Genomic DNA, 26,521 nt, shown 5'->3' on the forward strand with positions numbered 1-26,521 from the left:
AGATACCTCTTTGAAGCTCATGAGCAGGAGATGAAGGCAAGTCATAACAGCCCTACTGGATCAGGCCCAAGGCCTATCTAGTCCAGCATCCTGTCTCACACACTGGCCCATCAGTTGCCTCTGGGAAGCCCACAGTGAAGAGGTGCGGGCACACCCTCTCTCCTGCTGTTGCTCTGCAGCAACTGGTATTGCAATAACTGGAGGTGCCTCGATAGCCACCAGTGCCTCTGAAACTGGAGGTAAGTTTATCTGCTTCTATCTCTTCTGACTAAGGAAGAATACCATATACAACTAAAGTAGGCCTGTACAATTTGTTGCGATCCACCAAGGCAGAAAAGTACCAGCCATGTATGAAGACTCACTAGAGATTAATAAAACTCCTAAAGGTCATACACACGACCCTAAAAGAGGGGCTGGGGAAGGCTGTGTATGAAAGCAGGATTGTTCCTACCTTCTACCACATGACCATGGCAATCCTCTAGCCATGCTGCTCACCCGCACACACAATCATCATTGTGGCAAGTGGCATGGCATTCTCACACAACAATTGAAATGAAGCCCAGCCTCCAAGAATCCCATAATGCATCATGCAAGCAACGCTGTGCATTGCGGCAATGCTAGAGCTGGGTTGTTCCTTCCTCCAGGCTCCATCATTTACATAGCTGCCTGCAGCCCAAAAGGAGTTGCCAGCAGCCTGGCTGCCCACTCAACTAGGCAGTGAGGGAGGAGGGTGCACATGCGCCCTCTAACCTCACTTTTAGGCTGGGTTTTTTTACCTGCTCATGGCCTTCTGGGATCGGTCCTGATCCCGGCAGTTCTCACAAGCAGCTCTACCTGGGTAGGGCTGCTCCAGTCCAGGTAGAGCTGCTCATGAGAATGACCTCCCAGTCTTGCTACTATCAGAGAATGTGGTACAGAGCTGTCAAGTGCTTGGCAGACTACAGCATAGAGGTGGGGGTTTGTGTTTGGCCTGGACAGTAATATTGTGCAAAATCACTGAGAGGGCAGGGCAGTGGGGGAGATTCAACAGACATGGCTGCATGTTAAAAGAGCTACAATTCCCACAAGCCCCTCAGCCAGTTATGGACCTTCAAAAGCTTAAAGGAAAGGAAAGTATATTTAAAGTAGAAACTATGGAGAAAAGCAAGTGGCAATCCAGCTAGCCTCAGTGCTCCAGGGGGACTTTGTGCCTGTTGTCCTTGGGAGTCCCTCCTGACAATTTCCCAGTTGGTAAGTTTCTAACTGATCAAAGAGGCACCTTTTTAATATGGCGATTCTCTTTATTTAGCAGGGGGAGAGCAACTGGCCCGATCCACCCCCAGCACAGTACCCCTCCAGTGACTGTTGCTGCTGTCTGTCTTATGTTTCTTTTTAGATTGTGAGCCCTTTGGGGACAGGGATCTTTCTTTCTTTCTTTCTTTCTTTCTTTCTTTCTTTCTTTCTTTCTTTCTTTCATCTCTATGTATACCGCTTTGTTGAAAAGCAGTTTTTTTGTTGAAAAGCAGTATATAAATATTTGTTGTTGTTATATTGGTAAGTGGGGAGTGAAACGTGTCAGACCCCTCCAGGCACTTCCCATCCTGCCAGAAACTTTTGGACATATTTGGATGGATTTTATCAAACTATTGGAATACATCCTTTGGGGATCAGTCTCCCCCTCCATGGTTCTGACCAATTTGAAGGGCAGTTTTGTGTTTCATTTTCGCCTGGACTCTTCAGTTTCAGTTTTGCCTGATACCTCACATTTCTCTTTCCTGGGATGAATTTCTAATCTCTTAACTCTATATTCAGTAATCCAAAAATGTTTGGTTTAAGATGAGGGTTAAGATGCTTTCAGTTTTCTCTAAAGCATGGGAATTGCAAGCTAAAGTGCCCATCTTAAGTTCTGTGTCATAGAAGCGATAAAGACTTTGTACAGTTTCATATATTATATACAGGTGAAACTCGAAAAATTAGAATATCGTGCAAAAGTCCATTAATTTCAGTAATGCAAATTAAAAGGTGAAACTGATATATGAGATAGACGCATTACATGCAAAGCGAGATAAGTCAAGCCTTAATTTGTTATAATTGTGATGATCATGGCGTACAGCTCATGAGAACCCCAAATCCACAATCCCAGAAAATTAGAATATTGTGAAAAGGTTCAACAGTCTAGGCTCCAGGTGTCCCACTCCAATCAGCTAATCAATCCATAACACCTGCAAAGGGTTCCTGAGCCTTTAAATGGTCTCTCAGTCTGGTTCATTAGGAATCACAATCATGGGAAAGACTGCTGACTTGACAGTTGTGCAGAAAACCATCACTGACACCCTCCATAAGGAGGGAAAGCCTCAAAAGGTAATTGCAAAAGAGGTTGGATGTTCCCAAAGTGCTGTATCAAAGCACATTAATAGAAAGTTACGTGGAAGGGGAAAGTGTGGAAGAAAAAGGTGCACAAGCAGCAGGGATGACCGCAGCCTGGAGAGGATTGTCAGGAAAAGGCCATTCAAAAGTGTTGGGGACTTTCACAAGGAGTGGACTGAGGCTGGAGTTAGTGCATCAAGAGCCACCACACACAGACGGATCCTGGACATGGGCTTCAAATGTCGTATTCCTCTTGACAAGCCGCTCCTGAACAACAAACGACGTCAGAAGCGTCTTACCTGGGCTCAAGAAAAAAAGAACTGGTCTGTTGCTCAGTGGTCCAAAGTCCTCTTTTCTGATGAGAGCAACTTTTGCATCTCATTTGGAAACCAAGGACCCAGAGTCTGGAGGAAGAATGGAGAGGCACACAATGCAAGATGCTTGAAGTCCAGTGTGAAGTTTCCACAGTCTGTGTTGATTTGGGGAGCCATGTCATCTGCTGGTGTTGGTCCACTGTGCTTCATTAAGTCCAGGGTCAACGCAGCCGTCTATCAGGAGATTTTGGAGCACTTCATGCTTCCTTCCGCAGACGAGCTGTATGGGGATGCTGACTTCATTTTCCAGCAGGACTTGGCACCTTCCCACACTGCCAAAAGTACCAAAACCTGGTTCAATGACCATGGGATTACTGTGCTTGATTGGCCAGCAAACTCGCCTGACCTGAACCCCATAGAGAATCTATGGGGCATTGCCAAGAGAAGGATGAGAGACATGAGACCAAACAATGCAGAAGAGCTGAAGGCCGCTATTGAAGCATCCTGGTCTTCCATAACACCTCAGCAGTGCCACAGGCTGATAGCATCCATGCCACGCCGCATTGAGGCAGTAATTGCTGCAAAAGGGGCCCAAACCACTTACTGAATACATATGAATGCTTATACTTTTCAGAGGTCCGATATTGTTCTATTTACAATCCTTGTTTTATTGGTTCCATGTAATGTTCTAATTTTCTGGGATTGTGGATTTGGGGTTCTCATGAGCTGTACGCCATGATCATCACAATTATAACAAATTAAGGCTTGACTTATCTCGCTTTGCATGTAATGCGTCTATCTCATATATCAGTTTCACCTTTTAATTTGCATTACTGAAATTAATGAACTTTTGCACGATATTCTAATTTTTCGAGTTTCACCTGTATAAGAAACTGTATAAGGAGCTCCTTTTCGAGTTTCACCTGTATAAGAAACTGTATAAGAAAATGAGGCTCCATGAACGCAGATTTTGCCTTGGGCTTTTAGTTGGACATTGAGCTGGCGAGGAATGCATCCAGGAAGACATTCAGCAGGTGCAGCTTCCCCAGTCACTTGCTAGAAATGCCCCTGATTGATTGCTGCCTGAGGCATCTCTGCAAGGCTTAGTGCTTTCTCCAAATGCCACCTAGTAAATATCCAAAGAGAAATTAAAACATATATAAACATAAATTTATATAATGTTTATATAAATTGCATCATTTCATGTCTAAAGCACAAATAGAAGTAAAGTACCCATGAGTACAGTGAAAATATATTAATGATTGATAACAAATTGGTATTTAAATATGCATCTCTCAACAGGGGAAACTTGGCCTGAAGCCTATAAACTGGCCACTAAATCAAGTTTTATCCACACTTCCTCATCCTCCCTGATGTAAATGTCATATCTCAAATGTACTACTTCACCCATAGCTCTTTGCACAGACTTGTCCCAATGTGAAGATCCCACTGAAGAATTATACATTTCCTCCAAGTTTTAGAACTTTCCAGTCCAGGAGTTCTCGAAATATCTTTATACAATTCACCCAATTTCTTGTTCATCTCTGAATACATGTTTACTCACATGTATGAATTATCAACAAGATCTAATGCATATATCTGCACTATAGGTTCACTTTCACATAACATTTTATAATTAAATTTTTCACATGTCTTCAAAGGTGGCACAACACAAACAGGAAAGGAGTCCTCCTTTATAAGAGGTCTGAACAAAACAGCACTGCTGAATATTCCGCCTTCACTGGATAACAGTTTCTGCTAAAAAAAAAGAAGAAGAAGAAGCAGCTTTATTATCATCTCTCAAGGATCCAGCCCAAAGCAAAGTATACCTCTTGTCCTTGCTCCAGTGCGTACTAATTTGCAATTCAGCATAATTGAAAAAAATGCCAGTGATTGATATGCCCTGTGTTCCCAAGCTCATGTCTAGTATCTCCATTTCTTAAAACTTTCAAATACGGGACCCTTGACAGATGTAAGCTGCAACAGATCTCTCAGAACTTTGTCATACTATATTTTAGAATCTACATTCAAGTCCAGAGCGGAGGGCTGGTCTACCCTATGGCCCCCAATTGGTTTATCATCTCTTCCCAAGAAAAAACACCATTTTGAGGCCCATTTCTCCAGCTCTCACTGGAAAAATGGCCTCAAAATGGTGCTTGAATCACCCAAATCAATTTAGGTTGAACTGGGGGTGATTCTCTTTGACCCTGAATTGGGCTCTTTATTTTGAAGGTGACTTGATTTGAGGTCACACACACACACCCCGATTTGACCCAAATCACCCCTGATTAAACCCGAAGTCGTATCAAATTGCACATCTCTGCTTCATACACATGAATACAGCAAGCATTATTTGTTGGCCTGTGACCAAATGTGGCTTCTATAAGCCGTGGTCCTTGATGGCATCTCTGAGAATCCAGACAAAATTGTCTCTTAAAATCTAGCTAAAGTTTTATGCCTCTGCATGTTTGTGCATTATTTATTATTAGGATTTTATGATTTTTTTTATCACTGAATATGTCTCTCTTTTATGAGGTACAAAAAAATCACAAGCTTGCCAGTTCACTGGGAGTAAAATTGAGGTCATAAACCACCAAAATCGCTCATCTGGCTTCCCTCACCCCTTGCAGAAGGTGGCTATCCCTAGATGCCAACCAAATTGCTGTCTTTACATTGCTTCTTATTAAAAATGCCCCACTGAGTTCATTGGGGTTGTTCTGAAGTAAGGGGCTTGAGTCATGAACAAATAATATTAGTGCCATGCTTGAATGGAGACGATTCTGAACCCTAGATGATGGATCTGTTTGAACTACTTGTGTTATTTTAAAACATTATTAAAGTCATTTCTCACTTTCGTTGTTTTTTAAAAGAAGGAAGGTGGCCTGTGTCAACAGTCTCATTGAAACAAAAGATCTTCTCTGTTGTCATTATTGCTTCTGCTTTGGCCTCCCTCTCCTTCCATTCTTGTTCTCATTTATACCGCAGTATGTGAACGCGTAAGTTTATGTTTGTGTCTTCCCAGGAGGGTGTCGATATAAAATAATAGAGGAAAACACTTACTCAGGTGGAGGCATGGAGTTACGAGTGTCTTCTTGTTGTTGTTTTTCAGTTTATGAATGTAGATGTGTATTATACAGAACATTACCTGAATTTGTTAGCCCTGCTATTAGGAACATTTTCTAAATAAGGCTTATTTATAAGCCTTCACTTTCCACAGTGATGCTGTTGCAAAAGAAGGGGTAATGTACATCACTAACGCTACTCGAAAGCTTTATGGAGTGATTACCCATTAACACAGGGCTGCAAATAATTTAGAAAGGACTTATTTCGTCTAGAAATGTAGCCTCTTTTTCAGTGATGGGTCGTCATTTTCATATGCTCATTTATCATCTGGCAGGATTTGCTGAATGATCCTTATGGCTAACCCTTCTCTTTGGGCTCTAGCTCTTTTACTTGGTTGCATAGGTCACAATGTAGTTTTCAGCTTTCTGTCTGAAAAGGTTTCAACATAAATGGAACTGTAGGGGTAATAGTTTCAAAGAACTCACTCTTTGCTGATTGTCTTCCAATATTTTCCTGTGCACATAATTGTCCATCATGTCATCAGCATGGTCACCTACAGCCTGGAACTAGGCTATGGTGCCTTAAAAATACAATAGTAAGGAGCAAGATACAACCAGCCCCTTCCACCTTATCATGACAATCCATTGCTGCTTCATGGCTCAACTGGCTGATCTAGGAGGGAGAGGTGCTTGAAAGAATATTACAAGTTCTTTCATCTCCCACATCTTCCAGTTCCAATGTTTGGACATTGTAGAGAAGGGCAAAAACAAAAAAGTGTCTGGGTGTGAATAGTTTCTACGTAACTTCTGGAGTGCAATCCAGAATAGTGGTGTGCATGGTCCAGCAGAAGCGTGGTCCGGCACTTGAGGGGGTGTCTCTTTAAGGGGTGGTGGTAGTACTTAACACACACACACCCCGCCACTTTTCCCCCTCCAGCACTGGTGCTTTTAAGAAACTTCTTGGGGTGGCAGAGTTCCTCCCTGCCACCCCTGCCCCCGTCGTTGTCCATCAATGCCTTAAATGAAAACTGCTGGCGGAGCGCATGCACCCTTCGCGGCGCACGCGCTCGTCTCCGCCGCAGGTGCGCGAGCACTAGTGCCGGAGGGGGAAGAGCGGCGGGGGGGTAAGTACTACCACCACCCCCTTAAAGAGACACCCCCCACCCTTCCGAACCGCCGGACCACTGGAATTATTTACCAGTCCGGCGGCTTTCCCAATGGCCCCCGAACCGAACCATGCACACCACTAATCCAGAACCCATCACAGATCTTGGAGGCCCAGTTTTAATGACCCTGGTTGTGGAAGGTTCCAGTGGCTCCCTTTGCTTTGTCACTAGCATAAGCCATTCATGCAGAGTGCTTCCGTGACAACATGGAATGATGACACCATCATCTTACAGCAGCCCATCAGGGCTCTGTCTTTCAGAAGCATCAGTCTACAATACTAAATAAGCCTCTGAACCAGGGCTGTGAGAGCCAGCTTGGTTCGAAGGCTCGGGCTTGAGCCAAACCAGCCATTGAGAGAATAGTTCTGGTCTGAGCTCGAACCAAGCCGAGCCCAGTTTGAACCGAGCCAGCTTGAAGGTGGTTCAATGGATCAAGCTACCATTTTGTGAAGAAACAGTGGCTGTGGCCATTTTGTGACACTATGTGTCACTTTCAGAGATCGGCCGAGCTACTACTGCCCTGATTGGCCAGATGTGTCTGCTCCTTTGGTTGGCTTGCCAATTGTCCCACTCAATGACAACTGTCACCTCATTCACCAAGGGGGAGAGACAAGGAGGTTGCAGCAAAGGAGGGGGGTTCAAAATGTACTTAAGGACATCCCTTAACCTAGGAAAATGACTCTTTCTTGAGCTTCCAAATCAGAGAGAGCTGCTGCTGCTGGCTGAGTCACTGTGGAGTCTCTGGTCTGGCCTGTCTGTGCTATTGGACTAACTGGATTGCTGCCTTCCCTTATTGGATTTATTTATTATTATTTTCCTTGTGGGGTTTCTTCTACCCTGTTTCTTTTATTTTTCTTTATTTAATTTATTTTTCAATTGTCCCTTGCTTGCTGCTGCTTTTTATTTTTATTTTTAAAGCAGAGCTGTGTCTGACTCTCCTGCTGGGCCCAAGCTTCGGCCTTGCCCTGCTGCTGTTTCTAATTATTTTATTTTATTTTATTTTATTTTATTATTTTATTTTATTTTTTGAACTGCAGGGGCCTGATATTCAGGGAGAAGCTTTTTCTCTCTCTGATTAAAATTTTCTTTCTTGCATTCTTTCGTTCTTTCTTCTTTTCTTTTCTTTTCTTCCCCTCCGCCCTTTTAATTTACATTGGTTATTTTCTGTTTTTTGTTTGGGCCTGCTTTGCTGGCCTGGCATATGCCCTCCTCCCCCAGCTGTGAGTGAGTGGGTGCTGCTCTGCTGGGCCTGCAGTACCTGGCTGGCCTGCCTCCTTTCCAGATGAAGACTTCTGGTCTTGTGGTAGCAAGCATGAATTGTCCCCTTTGCTAAGCAGGGTCCACGCTGGTTTTCATTTGAATGGGAGACTTGTGAGGATTGTAACATATCAAGTGGGGTGGGGCCACTCTAGAAAGAGCACTTGCATGCTTGGATGCAGAAGGTTCCAAGTTTCCTCCCTGGCATCTCCAAAATAAGGCTGAGAGAGACTCCTGCCTGCAAACTTGGAGAAGCTGCATCCAGAGAGCAGGACAGCCCACCAACAGTGTAGATTCTCGGTTGCTACATAACTTCTTCATAGGGTATTAAGAAGTTATGTGGCAACTAAGAATCTACGCTGTGTTTAGATTATTGGATGTTACATTGCTTCTTCAAAGGGATTCCCTATGAAAAAAAGTTAGTTAACATCAGAAAATATAAAATACATTTTAAAAATCATTTAAAATCAACAGAGTACCCCACTGCCTTTTAGGTTGGGTGGTAGTTGGCACCGGCATCCTACCCCACCCCAACCTACCTTGGAGCACCTAGGTACTGCTCACAGGGAATAATGGGGCCACTGAGGATCTCTATTATTCCCTATGGCAGAAAAATACAAAACCACTCTAAACTAAAAAAAATTCCTTAAAATCAATAGTGCACCCTAATGCCTTCTTGGCTGGGTGGTAGTTGGGACCTGTTGGGCCCTACCACCCAATCCATTTTGGTGCTCCTAGGTGCTACCCATGGGAAATAATGTTGCTGTTAGACATCCTATTATTTCCTATGGAGAAACCTTTAGAACCAGCTTGAGCACGGTTCAGGTTGGAGCTGAGCCACAGGTTAGCTCAACTGAACTGGTACTCAAGCCAGGGCACGCAGTTCAAGCCCAGTTCTAACTCAAGCCAAACTGCTCAAACCAGTTTTGTGCACATCTCTACTCTGAACCTGTAGTAGAATCCTCCAAAATTCTAAAACCCCTGGAAAGAACTGCAAAGCCACTTCCAGATTCCAATTACTCCAGAATTGGTTGTTATCTCGAAAATGGTTTGCAAAATTAATCATAGTGCTAACTTCTAATTTGATTTACTTGTTTTAGGAACATAGGAAGCTCCCATAGACTGAGTCAGACCATAGGTCCATCTATCTCTGTATTGTCTACACAGACTGGCAGCGGCTTCTCCAAGGTTGCAGGCAGGAATCTCTCTCTCCGTCCTATCTTGGAGATGGCAGGGAGGGAACTTGGAACCTTCTGTTCTTCTCAGAGCAGCTCCATCTCCGAAGGGGAATATCTTACAGTGCTCACACATCAAGTCCACATCACAAACATGTGGTGGTTTTCATGGACCACCACATGTTTTACCTTCTATGTGGGAGGATTGCTTGAAATCTTCAAAATTTAAAATCAAATTATGCTTACAATTAACATGTACATATGCGCAAGGAAGAGTTACACACACTAAGGTCATTCTCACAAGCGACTCTACCCATGTAGAGCTGCCCTACCTGAATAGTACCAGTCATGAAAAGTGCCAGGATTGGTCCCAATCCCAGCGCTCCATAACAGTAGCTTGAGTTTTTTACCTGGGGAAATAGTGGGGTAGGGGCGCGTGAAGGTGCCCTTCTACCCTACTCCCCATCGTGTGAATTCTCAGGCTGCCTTCAGTCTGAGTGCTCACAAAGATGGGCAGCAAGACCACCTGGAAGTGCAGGAATCCCCCAATGCACCATGCTCCTGGAGCAGTGCATTGTGGGATGCCAGAGGACTTCCTTCTCTAGCTCCCAGCTCTGCCACTTGTTGAGACTCGGCTTGTGTGCTGCGGCAAGTGGCAGAGCTGTCAGGGAAGGGTGATCATGTGCAGGGAGGAAGGTAGGAGCCTGCCTCCCCACCTGCCATCCCCAGTGAAGTCATTTATTTTATTTTATTTTATTTATTTTTGCATTTATATACCGCCTTTCGTTAAAAAGATAACCCCAAGGCGGTCATGTGAATGACCTTACTATTTCTTTGAAATTTCCACTTCAGTCGCTTGCACAGCTGAAGAGGCAAGCTGCTTCTCAGCTTATGCATTCTTATATTTTAACCGAAATGTGGGTTGGTCCTTTCGAGTTTGCACTAGAAGTTTCAAAGAGACTTCTAAGTTGTTTTTTTATTTTATTTTTATTGGAACTGCAGAGATTCCTTTAAGTGGAGCCTGAAAGTGGACCCGGGACAACTGGCCACAACTCCAGAAACATTTATTGCAGAATGTTTTATAGGAATGTTGCTGTATTCAAGTTCTCTGACCTACCCATACAATTTTTTATGTTAAAGGCATTATGGACATTATTGCGAATGGCCAGTGCGCATGTGTGGCAGACTTCAAAAAAGGCCACCGCAAGCAGTCAGAGGGCTGGGAAGGCCTGTAAATGGGCTAACCCGGCCCCAAAAGGAGCAGGGGAGGCCGATGGGGGTAGGGGGGACCTTCTGAGACCCCCTGCGGCTGTGGCAGCACCCCCTGGAGGCCAGCATTACAACCCGGACCTGGCAGTGAGTTATTTTTAAAAAATATTAAAACAACAATTAGAACCCCGAACTGGCTCAAACTTGAGCTGATCAGGGGTTCTAGTTTGGGATGCCAAAAGCGAACATGCCCAATCTAGATCAAGTCCAGTCTGGACTTTAACTGAACCAGGCAAACCAGTTTTGTGCACCGCCCTAGTATATATCACAGCCACCAAATCCCCGCTGATATGTTTCCCAGACTATGGGAAAGACCTATATCGGGCATCAGCGATATAGGAAGATGCTGAAAGGCATCATCTCATACTGCATGGGAGATGGCAATGTATTCTACCAAAGACAACCACAGGGCTCTGTGGTCGCCAGGAGTTAACACCAACTCGATGGCACACTTTACTTTTACCTAGTACATATCAGCTGGCCAAACATGTCAAGAAGACACATAGCTACACAAGTTACTGTTAGACTTTGGAATTGATGGGCCATAGCCAACTGAGATATTTGACGGCAACCAAGGGTTCATCCAACTCTCTCTGATGAAAAAGACTATGTCCTGGACAAAGCACATAGACACAAAGCATCACTATGTTTGAGAGGCACAAGAGATTGGGCTAGTTAAGCTGAATTACTGTCCAACTCAAGACATGGTAGCAAATGTACTGACTAAGCCGCTACCAAGAGACCGGTTCCAGATTCTTCAAGTGAAGATGGGAGTCATAGATGGGTGCATGAGACAATGAGAAGGGGTGTTGGAGATGCAGCTTCTGATGGCACTGACTCTTAGCACCAGCAAACCTACAGACCACTAGGGGCATTAGGGGCAGAGATAGCCAGTAGAGGCATTCCCTCTCTGACCATGTGTTCCCTACTCCCCCTTTGTTAGACTGATAGTCTCAGCAGGGGCGTAGCAAGGTTGTAGTGGGCCCAAAGACAAGATTTTAAAATGCCCCCCTCACTGAAGCTCAGCTCCTGAAGTAAAGAAATCTTAAATTGATTGATTGATTTGATTTGATTTGATTTGATTTGATTTGTATACCAACCTTCCAAAATGGCTGGCAATTTCCAATTAAATGAGGCTGAATAGTGGTAACAAAAAGCATAGTAATATAACACACCTATGTGCCACAATAGAACATCATCCTAAATTATTTTTTAAAAAGTTTTGTAAATTGTGGATGATGCAAGTCATCTAATGGTACTAGAGAAAGACATGCTGTTCTGGTAGCTCCAGGTCTTAACACTCACATCAGTTTCGGAGAATGAATACAACTGAAGGAAGCCTGGGCAGGTGCGTGGCTGGGGGAGTCAATCATGTGACTTGCCTATGAGTGGGCCCCCAAGGCAGTGGGCCCCCAAACAGCTGTCTCCCCTTGCCCTATTATAGTTACGCCTCTTGAGTCTCAGGTTTCATTCTCTCTCCTGAGAGAGCGACTTCCATCTTCTCCCCTTTTCCCTCTTCCTGACGGATTTCCCAAATAAACTACTATATTTGGAACTTTAACTCCATGTCTCCGGACAACATTAATTAGCCGTGCTACCTTACCTGTGCACTCCTGCTGTAGCTGGGGCAGATAATGAAACCTCCCCCTCACCTGATCTCTCTAACAGAAATATTCATGGAGCCATAACTATAGCAAATAGGCATGTCAAAGAGGGACTACAAGGCTCAAATTATTCTGCACACCAATAAAGGAATGCAGCCTCTGGGAAACTACGAGATATCGCAGCAGCCTCAAGTTCCACCTACTAACTTAAATGGACTCTAACTTCCTTCTTTGCACTACATCAAATTGCACTGCTTGCCTCAGCTCATCTCTCAGTAAAAGAGCCAGTATCATTAAAAGATCTACTCTTGTCAGGAGAGAAAATGGACAATTATCTGCTCAGGGAAGTCTGCATAGTAGACTTGGTAAAGAGTATCTCTTCACTGGAAGTTTGGGAACAGGAAGGGAGGGAGGCAGTGATCTTGTGCCAATTGCTGCCACTGAGCCTCCATAAAAGGCTGACACAGAATATAAGGGACTAACTAGACACAGTAGGTAATTTTTAGGACTCCAACATTTAACCCATTAATTGGTTAGGAAAGTCCGTGAAAGCACTCTTGAATTTAAAAGGTGACCTGATCAATCAGGCAGTGGCTTTTACCTGATTATTTTATTTTTACTTCTTACTTACATGTATATCCCGCCCTTCCTCCAAGAAGCTCAGAGCAGTATCATATTATCTCCCCAGACCTCCTAGTCCAATACTCTAACCACTACATCATGCTGGTTCTCAAAACAAAAAGGTGGCTGACATCCGAATGAAGCACTTGTGGGAGTAAGTTGCACTAGTGCAAAATTATTGTGGTAAGTCCGGAGCTTGTATTCCAGACTACTGTTGCAGTACCACAAAGCATGTTCGTGCTTACACAATAGTGTGCAACCACAACACACCTCATTTGTTTTACATGGAACTTTGTGTGAATCCCTGGTTTTTTAGTGCAAGGATGCAATGTTCTTGCGTGAGTGTAACTTTGCTTATTACACAAGCACTTCGTTACTCAGGAAAGATATTTCTCTTCTCTCTCTCCCTCTCCCTCTCTCTCTCTCTCTTTCAAATTTGTAGATTGCCCCAAACTTCCATCTCTGGGCAGATTACAACAACATAAAACAGATTTAAAATGAAAACCACAGTCCAGTTAAAAAGCTTGCTTGGAAAAATAAATCTTTAGAGACCTTGTTAAAGTTGTCAGAGATGGGGAGGCTCTTATTTCAGCAGGGAGCGTGTTCCAGAGTCTCAGGGCAGCAACAGAGAAGGCCTGTGACACTGCATAGCCACCAGATGAGCCACTGTTCTTTTATTACAGGTTTTTGGTTCTACCAGCAATAATTGTTGCAGAAGATGTGAAATACAGCGGTATAAAATGCCACTTGTAAAACTGCACATTCAGAAAGCAATATAAGATTTATTAAAAATATACTTAGCAACATGACTTGTCCCCTTAGCTAAGCAGGGTCCACCCTGGTTGCACATGAATGGGAGGCATTATGTGTGAGCACTGGAAGATATTCCCCTTAGAAAATGGAGCCACTCTGGGAAGAGCATCTAGCTTCCAGGTTCCCTCCCTGGCATCTCCAAGATAGGGCTGAGAGAGATTCCTGCCTGCAACCTTGGAGAAGCCACTGCCAGTCTGTGTAGACAATACTGAGCTAGATGGACCAAGGGTCTGACTCAGTATATGGCAGCTACCTATGTTTCCTATGTTCCCAACAGTGTTCCCTCTAAGGCATGCACACTTGCCTGTACTCATAGGACCATAGGAACATAGGAAACTGCCATATACTGAGTCAGACCATTGGTCTATCTAGCTCAGTATTGTCTTCACAGACTAGCAGCGGCTTCTCCAAAGCTGATGCAGGAATCTCTCTCAGCCCTGTCTTGGAGATGCCAGGGAGGGAACTTGAAAGCTTCTGCTCTTCCCAGAGCGGCTCCATCCCCTGAGGGGAATATCTTCCAGTGCTCACACATCAAGTCTCCCATTCATATGCAACCAGGGCAGACCCTGCTTAGCTATGGGGACAAGTCATGCTTGCTACCACAAGCCCAGCTCTCCTCTCACAAGCTTTTTGATGTCCACTCAGTTAATTCAACCCCTCAGGTTGAATCAGAAAGGCCCCATTCTGAATGCATGTGTGCACACACTATGAATGAATGCTTTCTTACTGTCATTGACCTAACATCACAGAAAAATACAAAACACAATTAAAATAATACAGTAATACAAAACACCAATAATCCAAATCAACCTAGACCTTATCTTACATGCAGCCACACAAAATTTGGCCACACACAGGATTGTAGATACACAGCGATCAGCTAATTTAAAAAGTTGTATATCCATCATACATTCTAACAGGGATGAGCAGTATAGAAAAATGTGACTCACAGTTTAGACACCCTGCCCACAAGGACAGATTTGACTCATAATAGGGATTTTATGGAACCTACCTTTCACTACGCCACCATAAGTGGCGCAGTGAGGAAATGCTTGACTAAGAAGTAGAAGGTTGCCGGTTTGAATCCCCACTGGTACTATATCGGGAAGAAGTGATATAGGAAGATGATGAAAGGCATCATCTCATCCTGTCCGGGAGGTAAACCCCTCCTGTGTTCTACCAAAGACAACCACGGGGCTCTCTGGTCTTCAGGAGTCGAAATTGACTTGACAGAACACTTTACCTTTACCCTCCAGTACAGCAGGTGGAAGTGTGTTAAATCATGCAAGGGAGAAGGCTCTTCTCTGAGACAAGGTAGTTAAATTCATTAATAGTGGGCTGGTTTAGGGTAATTTGTGAAACTATGAAGGAAATTACTTGCAAGAACATTGCATCCTTGCACTAAAAAATACAACACTATTTTAAACCTTTCATACCAAACAATTTTATTCTCACAATAGTTTGGATAACTATTTCCCACCAAACTCAAACAGATATACAATATAGTGCAGTACAGCTTAAAACTACAAAACACATGATGCCAGCACACCCATAAGCAAAACATGCATGCATGAAAATATTTATGGCTTTTATTTACTGTAGGAAATTGATAATATTGAATGTACTGACAAAAAAGTGGAACCTATTGAAATTTGAAATCAGATTTTCTGGATTCAAGTCTACTTTTCAAAAACAGAAATGAAAAATGCAAGTCTTCTGGTAGGCTTTGGACATGCTTAAGTTAAATCATACCTCTCAGATACTGTCATGAAATTAAGGGGCAAACTACACATTACATTAAATGCGTAGTTTGTCCTTCTGTTTTTGATAAGCTGATAAGTTGGCGATTCTATGCACATATTGGCTTTAAGCAGTTCTTCCACCAAGACTTCTTTATTGCACAAAAATAAAATACCAGATGTTACAAGTTTAAACAAAACCAGTTTCAATGTAAAAACACCATCATCACTTGCTTACCAAACCAAGTATCAAAGCCGTCTTTTTCTTTTTGTTTTTTGTAAATAAAAGCCGTAGGTGGGCTTTTATCAGCTTCAGCTGATACGCCAACTGCGACCTGACCTGGACAGAGATAGCTTGGCCACAGTTACTCATGCTCTGGTAACCTCTCACTTAGATTATTGCAATGCGTTGTACGTGGGGCTGCATTTGAAAATGGTCCAGAAACTGCAGTTGGTACAAAATAGGGCTGCAAGATTATTAACTGGGACTGGACATTTGGGGCATATTATGCCAGTGCTTCATCAGCTGCACTGGCTCCTAGTCTGTTGCTGGGCCCAAGACAGAGTGCTGCTTTTAACCTTTAAAGCCCTAAATGGCTTGCCTGAGAGAGCATGGTTTACCTGAGAGAGCACCTTGCTCCATACCCAGACCTTAAGATCTTCTTCGGAGGCCCTCCTCTGGGTGCCCCTGCCAAATGAGGTGAGGTGGGTGGCTACTAGGGAGAGGGCCTTTTCGGTGGTTGCACCTGATTTATAGAACCTCCCCAGTTATGTTCTCCTTGGCTTCATCACTTTGTTCTTTTAGATGCCGGATAAAGACTTTTTTGTTCATCCAGGCCTTTTAAATTCTGATTTTTGGTTTTGATTTGATTTTTAACTAATTTTAAAATGAGTTTTTAAACTGCTTTGTATTGTATTTTGTATTTTCTTTTCTCCATTTTTGTCTGCTTTGATTTCATGTGTTATGTGTTTTTATTGGATATTTTAATCCTCTGTTGTGAGTCGCCCAGAGAACAATTTATTATGGGGCAGCTAATAAATAAAATTGTTCATTTTTATTTTTATTTTTATTAATTAATCAGGAGAAGAACTGTGGCACAGGGGAGCGTTTTAAACCTTTCCCATTACATTGCAATCCTGATGAAAATTGCACTTCCCAAAGCTACTTTTTGCCCTTGGAGAGAAGCTGCCATTGACATCAAAATATTCCCTCCCGAGATTTCTATCAGCTTCAGGGAGTGATTTTCACCAGGATCACAGTTCAGGGAGAAGAAAAATCCTCCCTATGCATCATGAACTGCTCCAGATCCCACCTGGAGGTTTTACAGACAGCGCTTTCCCCGCGAATCCACTCCTGATGGGAGTGTGCCAGTCCACATATTTGCTGGATTTAACCCAACCTACCTGCAGTCTATCAGGGACCAGGACAGACAGGGCTTTGTTTTTCCCCAAAGGGAGGCTGCAAATTCTGGCTTAGCCCGAGGTACGTCCGACTTAAAATAATCCTCTATTTCCAGCGGCTTTTGAAAAAACCCTCGATGTTTCTGCTAAGCTCCAACGCTAGCCTTTGATGTCCTTAGGGGAGCAGCCAAGGGCTATGTGAATGCTCCACCTAATCCCCCAGATTAAACTGTCTCGAACCTGCCGCAAAGTAGATTAGCTCCTTGGATACCCCACAGCATAAAGTCCTGTCTGTAAATCCTTCTGCTGCAGCTGCTATTTACAACAAAATAACAAGAAGTTCTGGTAAGAAATAATCTGCCTGCTCTCCTTTCACTATAATCTTAATTGATAATTACCATCTTCACAAGTTAGCCCACTTCCGCCTCAAACATTCACACATTCGCCATCTTGAATTGGGATGGATGATATCATCACAAACTACACCATTGAGTTGTCCCTATGTGTCCCTACAACTGTGCCAGATTTGGTTCAAACTGGTTCCCATTTTTGCCTCAAACATTCACACATTCACCATCTTGAATATGGGTGGATGACATCATCACAAACGACAGCATTGCGGTGTCCCTATGTGTCCCTGAAATTGTACCCAATTTGATTCAAATTTTAGGCAGTTCACAAGTTAGCCCATTTGCTCCTCATATGTTTACATGCCTGCCATCTTGAATTGGGGTGGATGACATCATCACAAACTACGCCATTGCCTTGCCTTGTGCCCTGCTTTTGCTTGGTGTCTGTCCTGCCCTGCTGGGCCTGCCTGGTGGACTCCCACTGGGCCTCTGCTGCTGCTGGACTCCTGTTGGGCCTTGCTGGGCCCGCTACCTGTAGTGCCCGCTGAGCTGAATCCCTGGCTGCACTGCAGCAGACACTGCTCTGCTGGGCCTTCCGCTGGTGGAGTGGGGGGAGACAGAGGTTATCTGTCTTTTTTTTTTTTTTTAGCCTGCTTTCCAGTAGGCTTATGAGATCACCTGGCATTCTGTGGGGGTGTCCGTGTGTGTATGAGAGAGAGAGTGTCCGTCCGTGTGTCCTCCCGCCATCAACTTCGCAATGCCTGGACCAATATGAACCACATCTGGTACAGTTGTAGCGACATATAGGGATACCTCAACAGCGTAGTTTGTTATTATGTCATCCATATCGATTCAAGATGGCAAACACGTAAAATTTTGAGGTGCAAGTGGGCTAATTTGTGAACTGTTTAACCAATTTGAACAGCTATAGGGACACATGGGGATGCCCTAATGGCATGGTGTGTGATGATGTCATCCACTCCGATTCAAAATGGTGGCCATGTGAACATCTGAGGAGCAAGCAGACTAATTTGTGGACTGCCTAACCCATTTGAACCAAATTGGGTACAGTTGCAGTGAGTGACATACAGGGACACCTCAATGGTATAGTTTGTGATGATGTCATACACACCGATTCAAGATGGCGAACGTGTAAACTTTTGAGGCTCAAGTGGGCTAACTTGTGAACCGCTTAATCAATTTGAACCAAATTTGCTACAGCTGTAGGGACACATAGGGCCACCTCAATGGCAAAGATTGTGATGATGTCATCCACCCCAATTCAAGATGGCAGACACATAAACTTTTGAGGCACAAGTGCACTAACTTGTCGACAGTCTAACCGATTTGAACCAAATTTGCTACAGCTGAATTGACACATAGGGCTGGCGCAACTGTGTAGTTTGTAATGATATGACCCACCCTAATCTAAGATGGCGGAGGCACCTTTTAACATGGTAATTCTCTTTAGTTATTATTATTTTTTATTATTATTATATTAATATTTATATCCCGCTCTTCCTCCAAGGAGCCCAGAGCGGTGTACTACATACTTGAGTTTCTCTTTCACAACAGCCCTGTGAAGTAGGTTAGGCTGAGAGAGAAGTGACTGGCCCAGAGTCACCCAGCTAGTTTCATGGCTGAATGGGGATTTGAACTCGGGTCTCCCCGGTCCTAGTCCAGCACTCTAACCACTACACCACGCTGGCTTTCCAGCATTTAGCAGGGGGAGAGTAACAGGCCCTATCCACCCCCAGCAAAGTACCTCCAGTGACTGTTGCTGGTGTCCATCTTATGTTTCTTTTTAGATTGTGAGCCCTTTGGGGACAGGGATTCATCTTATTTATTTGTTATTTCTCTGTGTAAACCACCCTGAGCCTTTTTTGGAAGGGCAGTATAGAAATCAAATAGATAGATAGATAGATAGATAGATAGATAGATAGATAGATAGATAGATAGATCACTAACGTGAGGACCGTCTAACCAATTTGAACCAAATTTGGAACAGCTATAGTGAGTGGCACACAGGGACACCTCAGTGGCACAGTTTGTAATGATGGCATCCACCCTGATCCAAGATGGTGGACACATGGACATTTGAGGTGCAAGTGATCTAACCTGTGGATCTCAATTTGAACCAAATTTTGTCCAGATATAGAGATGGTGAAATAAATGTAGGCTGATTAGTTTTTACTAGAACAACTTGTTTTTCTTTTGAAGTACCAACTGCTTTTTGTTTTCCCAAGTTACCAGCAGTCCAGTGGATTTAACTGGTTATTGTTTTTTCCCTGTTCTTTCCAAAAGAAGAAGGCATTGGTTTGGTGACCCCCCCACCCCCTTTGGAGTTATTTTAAATAGGGCCCATATGCAGGGAAGGGATTTAAGTAAGTGGGTACTAGGACTGGGCAGCAGAATTATGAGGGTATTGGATAGCTTAGGCCACAGTAATCCTTTGCCTCCCTTCCTGCAGTCTTACCCCATTGTTGCTTGCTTCCCCACCACCACCGCAAAGCCATGTGTCAGACAGGCAGGCAGGCAGCTGGGGCCCAGCCAATATATAAACCATACATAGCTTATATATGGCTGAGCCATGGCAGTCTGAGCTCAGGGCAATCTGAGGCCATAGCTTATATATTGTCCAGACATAAAGAGAAGAAAGAAGAGTTCTTCTCAAGGAAATGTGTGTGTTTTTCTCTAAATGTTTTCAGCACTGATTATAATATGCTTGCTCTGCTATTGCTTGTTTCTTCGAGTGTCTGGTTTTGCTGGATCTCAGATGGACAAAGGTACTTGGGTGCCTGCCTGCCTTCCTTGAGTTGTTGCGGTTTGGTCTATTTGTGAGATGGTGTTGTGGCGAGAAATGGACAATGACAGATCAGCAATCTCTACTGTGTGTAATATTTTCTTGGTGATTGCTGTGATTCACTCAGTTCTCTGGTCTGCTCTGCAATCTGCATTCTGAGTTGCAAGGTGTACTTAGTCAAAATGTGGCTGAAGAGAATGTTGTTCTAGCTGAGCTTCTGTCTAGGGATGTGCACAAAATGGATTTTGCTGGTACAGCTCGAATCCGAACCAGATTCAAGTCGACCCGGCTTGGTTTGGTTTTGGCCCCATTGAGCTGGACCCAGTTCGAGTTCAAACTGAACCAGTTCAACCAGCTTGGAGCTATGGAATCCAGTGAGAATTCCCTTTACTGTGCAGGGGCAGGGGAGCTGTTCTAAGTATAGAGAGGGTGGGAGGGGGAGCGGTGGCCATGATGGTTGGCAGGGTGGCATCAGCTCCTCCCCACCCCAGCTGGCCTCCCCCTGAGTAGCCTGGGCTGGTGGTGGCCCGGTTTGAGCCTTCTCTGGCCCGATTTGAGCCTCTGCACACATACAGGGGCTATTTCAGTGACACCTTTAGTGGTCACATAAATATCCTCTGCATTTGCCTGGAGGTCACTAAAATGGCCCCCACACATGCACAGAGCCCCGAATTGGGCAGCTGGCATGGGATATTCAAGGGAGGCCTGCAGGGGGGGCGAACTGCCGCTGCAGCTGCAACTTGAACTTATGAGTACAGATTTATTCCCCTTCTATACTTAGGACTACCCCCACGCTGCTGTACTGGTAAAGGGGAATCTTCACCAGATTCCCCTTTACCAGTAATGCTCTGAACCAGCTCGGTTCGGACCAGGCCTGGTTTGGTTCAAACACGGACCGACCATCATCTGGTTCAATGTTGAACCCAGTTCAAACCAAGTTAGTTCGCACACCCCTACTTATGGCTATGCTTGCTAAGGGTGTGCACTGCTGCTGCTGTAATGGAGTCATAATGGTGTGTCAGTGTGTGAGAGAGCAACTTGTGCCAATGATGCAGTGTAGGCACCTGGCACTGTGGCTGTTGGTGGCTTCTGGATCTGTGTTTCTTTTTTGCTGTGTTGGAAAGGCGACATGTATTCTGTGTTGGGAGAGACAGATTGAGATGATTCTCTTTTTGTAGTACACTGTGTTTCAAAACTTGTGTGACGGAGCTTTGTTTTGCCCATAGGGGATAATGGGGAACTCAAACCACCCCATCATTCCCCATGGTTACCTCATAATGACACCATAGTGGGTTGGTTGGTAGGGCATGCTGGGTGCTACCTACCACCCTGAAAAACTATTGGACCATCAGGTGATTTTTAATTTTCCTTGGTCAGTAGGTCAGATTGTCCAACTGCTTTGCAGGTTAGATAGTAGGTAGCACCGACGATGCCCAACCACCCAACCTGCTTTGGTGCCCCTAGGAGCTACCCATGGGGTGGTTCATGTTCTCTATTATTCCCTATGGGCAAACTGGTTTGAATTGTTTCATCAAATGAACCAGACCAGTCGGTTGGTCCGACCGAACTGGTTTGGCAACTCACAGTCCAGTTCAAATTCGCTCCATTAAAACTTTGTATCTGAAAATCACTGAATATTTTAAAATTAATTAAAGATCAAGTGACTTACCAATTTACTTAAAACACCCAGGTTTGTATTGGTTTTGTACTGTATTGTATTTGGTTTGAGGACATGCTCTTGTGCAACTGTGCTACTGCAAAAGGACATCTGACTTGTTATTTTCCTTTGGCAATAGTGGGGGTGCACAAGAGCAAACCAAAAAGAGAGAAAAATTCAGAACACAGTAATGGCCAGGCAGAGAGCTCTGGAAATTGGCACACGGGTAGTGGAGGATGATGGGACTGTGCATTGAATTGGCTCCAGTTTTCAGGGAGTCTTTTGCAAATTGGCTCCATGAGCCCCTTTCTACCTTGTGGGCCCTGAGAGAGTTACTCTGTCATCACCATATAAAGACAACGGGCAGAGAGCGGGAACAGCAGTGGTTCCTTGGGGCCCGTGACCTGTCAATAGCTGCCCAATGCTGCTGACCCCTGATGCCGGCACTGCATATATGCCCTACACAAGACCTTTGCAGACCATGTCTCCAGCAGTATTGTAGCTTGTGAGATGGCTGGATGGAGGGTGAGAGAAGAGACACAAAATCCAGTGTCTCTCTGTCTATTTGCTGCCAACTCAGCAAATTGCTTCTATTATAGTAAATATACATCACACACCTGAATAATGCAGCAATTACTATTAAAGTGTCCCTTCAAACTACAGGGTAGAGGCTGAAAAAGCCTCCTTATCCTCTCTCTTTCTATAGAGACATTCCTTCTCAAGAATTACAGCTTATCTAATCAGAATCGGCTCTGCCACATCCATCCTTCTTCCTTATTTTGAGTGCATACCATAGTTTTATCACATCTCTCCTTTCATTCACTTGAGATCCCCAGAGATATTTTACTGTAAGATTGCCACACTTAGGCTTGATGTTCCTAGGAAAAGCACATCAACCTAACATTTTTGAAAGGCCAAGTTGTTTCGTATTGTCCCCTAGGAACCAGTATCAGTTCATCCTATCGTTATTTAAATGTACCCAGCACTTTTCTGGCATTGTGCCTGAGCAGAGCTGTCAAGATTGTAAATTCAGGTTATAACCTCAGGAGCACTCACAATCTTCGCTTATCCTGAGTTGCCTAACATCAAAAGAAATATTGAGAACACAACCAGCTTCATGAATCTCTGAAATGTGAAGATGCAGAGGCCCCTAAAGTGATCAGGGGAGGGAGAGGGAAAGGAATGGAGCAGAATTCTTTGAAAGGTTCAATAAACCACAGAATCTCTTCTGCCATCCGTTATGAGGAGTCGATATGTCTGTGGTTTTGCAGTGTGTGAAAGTGAGAAAATAAAGTCAATTTGAAGGGCATTTTTACATGCAATATTTGTACCATGCACATAGTTGTCAGGGGGTGTGTGCATTCACATTTCCACCCCTGCCTCTATTTCGGCTTTTCTTTTCTTTCTTTTCAGTTTTGGATCCATTGTCTGTGCTACCTGGAACTATTCCTGAACATGCTGTGATGAGTATTCACAGCCCATTTTCTATCCTGCAACACAGAAGCTGGGCAAAGCTACTTGTGAACATTCCTGTCCTTGCCTCCAAACTGGGTTTTGTACCTTGTCCGGATATGCTGCCAGCACTTTCCTTTTCCTTTCCCTTCCCTTTCGCCCTTAAGGTTTCATGCTTTTTCTGCAAATATATATTTATGGAAATACATTTGGGTACAACTTTGTGATAAAAGGATTTCCTCTCCCATTTTCCTTGGATTGCCATTTATACTCTCCTTATAGTATAAGCAAATTAAAAAGCAAAAGCTTTTGATTTGCTTAGGGTTCCCAAGAAGATTATCCCCATGAGGACAATCATGAGGTCCTACCATATCAGTTTTTCAACTGTCACAAAAGTGAGATCGACCATTCTCCCTGAGTCCATATGGATGAGGGTCACCCTAGTGTTTTAACTTTCAATGAAGTATACTTCATTGCATCCTAAGGACACATACCCAGTTTTACTGCGTGAACTATATGGGTGCTACCCATTCCTGCATCAGCAGCCCTGAGGGAGCCAGCCAACTAATATGATGCCTTTTTAATTTGAGAGTAATTATGTCTTCCCAAGTGTCAAACAGTTACTATGACTGTCACTCAGTTAAAGAAATTTTAATCAACTAAAGCTATGACCATTATCATCATTATAGCACCCTTTTAATTAACCAAGTGTTTTTAAAATCAACAAATCTAATAAATGAATCAATTAAATCAGGGTTCTCATCTTGGGCCCTTCAGATTTTGTTGTAGTCCGTCAACTTCCATCATTCCTGACCAGTGGTACTGTGGCTGGGGATGATGGGAGTTGTAGTCCAAAAACATCTGGAGGACCAAAATTGTGCAACCCTATGTTAAATGTTGCAACCTTAATCTTTAATCTTGATCATAGTATGTCAGCTTCTCCTTCATTCACTAGATGTCTGTCTTTAAGAGGGCTACTGAGAGGCATACAAACAATGATTACAGTCCACCCAAGCTGAAGGAAGCTTTGGGAATTATTCAGAAGTTCAAATATGATGATGGACACATGGCTTCCACATCTGTTTTCCTTGCTTTGGGCAATATCCAAAGCTGCAACTTGTGCATCTCCCCCTAAATGCACATTCATGTATCTCTCCATGGATAAGTTGGAAATAGAAACATGGAAACAAGAAACACAAGTCAAGTTGTGACCCAAGATCTTGCAGCTCTTGGGTCAGGACATTTTATGCCCCTCCCTTACCCAGTAGTGCACAGTAAAAAAAAATACTAACTCTCCCTTGTGGCTGGTGGTGCATCAGGAGAAGCAAAGAGCTGCTGTTCCTCCCACTCCCATGCTCTCTGGATTTGAAATGGAAAAGAGAAATGGAGTAGAAGAGGAAGTGTGGAGGAGAACAGATTGGTGGGCTGGATATTAAACCCACAATTTTCCCTGCCTCCACTTTCTTTTCTGTTCCAGATCCGATAGGCATGGATGGAGGAATGGGAGCAGCAGAGGAGGCAGGGGTCAGCAGTCCCTACCAATACACCACCTGAGGAAACCACCCCAGTCCACCTCATGGATGAGCCAGCCCTGAACAGGTCACTTTTACTTCGTCGTGATGCTTCATTGCAGTGTCCAAAGCTGCCTTCAGCCTGGCAATAATACAGCACATGGTTATGTATGTTTAAGTACAACTGATTCCACGATTTAGCCTAGCAGAGTTATGGAATCATAACTAAGTCGCACCACAACATTCAGAGACATTAACATCTGTGGTCTTGGCTGCCATTTAATTGTACCAATGTATCTCAAGCAGCAGAAGTAGTAAGTAGAAGTAGTAAGCAGAAGTAGAAGTAGCGTTTTGTTGTTTTTGTTTTGTTTTGTTTTCTCTCCTTTACATATGACATATTAAAGAGAATATGATAACTACCTCAGATACTACAGATCTTGAGTGCCATTAATGGATGGCAAATTGTCAACTATTTAATTTAGTGATTTTCCCCACCTATTGTGGAGAGTATCATCTGGACATTCGCCTCAGGCACCAAAATGCCTTGGGCAGTCCTATTTTTTGTTTTGTTTGCTTCAATGTGGTTATCAAAGCAGATTCAATATCTATATAGTACTTTTTTTTTTAAGGCTACTTGATATACAGCCACTCATGTTGTCAAGCTAACCTTGTGTTCTTCCCTTTGGTGGTGTACGCTGTAAGCACAGTCAGCTGGAAAGTGATACTGATGTTGAGTCAAGCCATTCTAAGAGTAGGAACAATTGGACAAAGTGCCAGGGCTTTGTTACAGTGAGAGGTGTTGGAGATGCAGCTCTTAATGGCATCAACTCAGCACCAGCAAGCAACCCTATTGGCCACTAGGGGCATTGGGGTAGAGATAGCTAGTAAGGGCATTCCCTCTCTGACCATGCTTTCTCTACTCCCCCTAGTCTCAGGTTTCGTTATCACGCCTGAGAGAAAGACTTCCATCTTCTCCCTTCCCCTCTTCCTGTATGAAGCTAGAAACCAAGCATATAGGCCTTAGCTATCTCCCTGATGGATTTCCAAAATAAATTACTTTATTTGGAACTTTAACTCCATGTCCCCAACATTAATTAGCAGGGTTCCCATACCTGTGCACTTCCACTGTTGCTGGGGTGGATTTTTTTTTTTAAAAACTCCCCTCTTGAGCTCTCTAATAGGGTTATGGTCCCAGTGAACCAGAGAAAGCAGGCAAAAAGGCACAGTAAGTAAATGGAAAGCCTGCTTGACTGGAAAGCAGTTCTAGAGAAATGGCAGGGGATGTTTTTGCCATGAAGACTGCCAACACGAGAAGCTAAAAATTGGAGAAAAGCTGCAGAAGAAGAGATAGAATCTCTACACAACAATAAAACTTGGACACTTGTGGAACTACCTGCTGGAAGAAAGTCAGTAGGATGCAAATGGGTCTTCAAAACTAAATAAAATGCAGAAGGAGACATAGAGTGCTACAAAGCCTGACTAGTATTCAGGGGATACTCTCAAAAATATGGTGAATACAACGGTATGATGAGACATTTGCACTTGTCGTGAAGCATACTTCAGTAAGAAAACTTCTCAGCACAGCAGCAGCAAAAAAGATGCAAGTTGATCACCTTGATGTGAAAATTGCATGCCAGCGTGGTGTAGTGGCTAGACTGCTGGACGAGGACCGGGGAGACCAGAGTTCAAATCCCCATTCAGCCATGATACTAGCTGGGTGACTCTGGGCCAGTCACTTCTCTCCCAGTCACTTCTCTCCCAGCCTACTTCACAGGGTTGTTGTGAAAGAGAAACTTGAGTATGTAGTACACCGCTCTGGGCTCCTTGGAGGAAGAGCGAGATATAAATATAATAATAATAATAATAATAATAATAATAATAACAACAACAACAACAACCACAGAAATCACCATCAGCCAATTACAAAAAGCAGCTTTACTGGGAACAGCCTATATTCTGCGACAATATCTATAACAACAGC

General features: G+C 43.8%; 1 long non-coding RNA gene across 2 annotated transcripts in view; it reads left to right on the forward strand.

Moving 5' to 3' along the window:
* Positions 1-24,883, forward strand: part of LOC128342196 (uncharacterized) — a 28,853-nt gene extending 3,970 nt beyond the window's left edge. Inside the window, exons 2-3 of one of the 2 annotated variants that reach the window (XR_008314830.1) lie at positions 4,322-4,506; positions 24,507-24,883. This is a non-coding gene — a long non-coding RNA (uncharacterized LOC128342196). Of the gene's footprint in view, positions 1-4,321; positions 5,738-24,506 lie in introns of those variants that run through there. The other variant, XR_008314829.1, reaches the window with a different exon arrangement.
* The last annotated feature ends 1,638 nt before the right edge of the window (positions 24,884-26,521 follow it).

Source organism: Hemicordylus capensis, chromosome 2 (assembly GCF_027244095.1).
Source record: "Hemicordylus capensis ecotype Gifberg chromosome 2, rHemCap1.1.pri, whole genome shotgun sequence".
In the NCBI taxonomy this organism is placed as follows: domain Eukaryota; kingdom Metazoa; phylum Chordata; class Lepidosauria; order Squamata; family Cordylidae; genus Hemicordylus; species Hemicordylus capensis.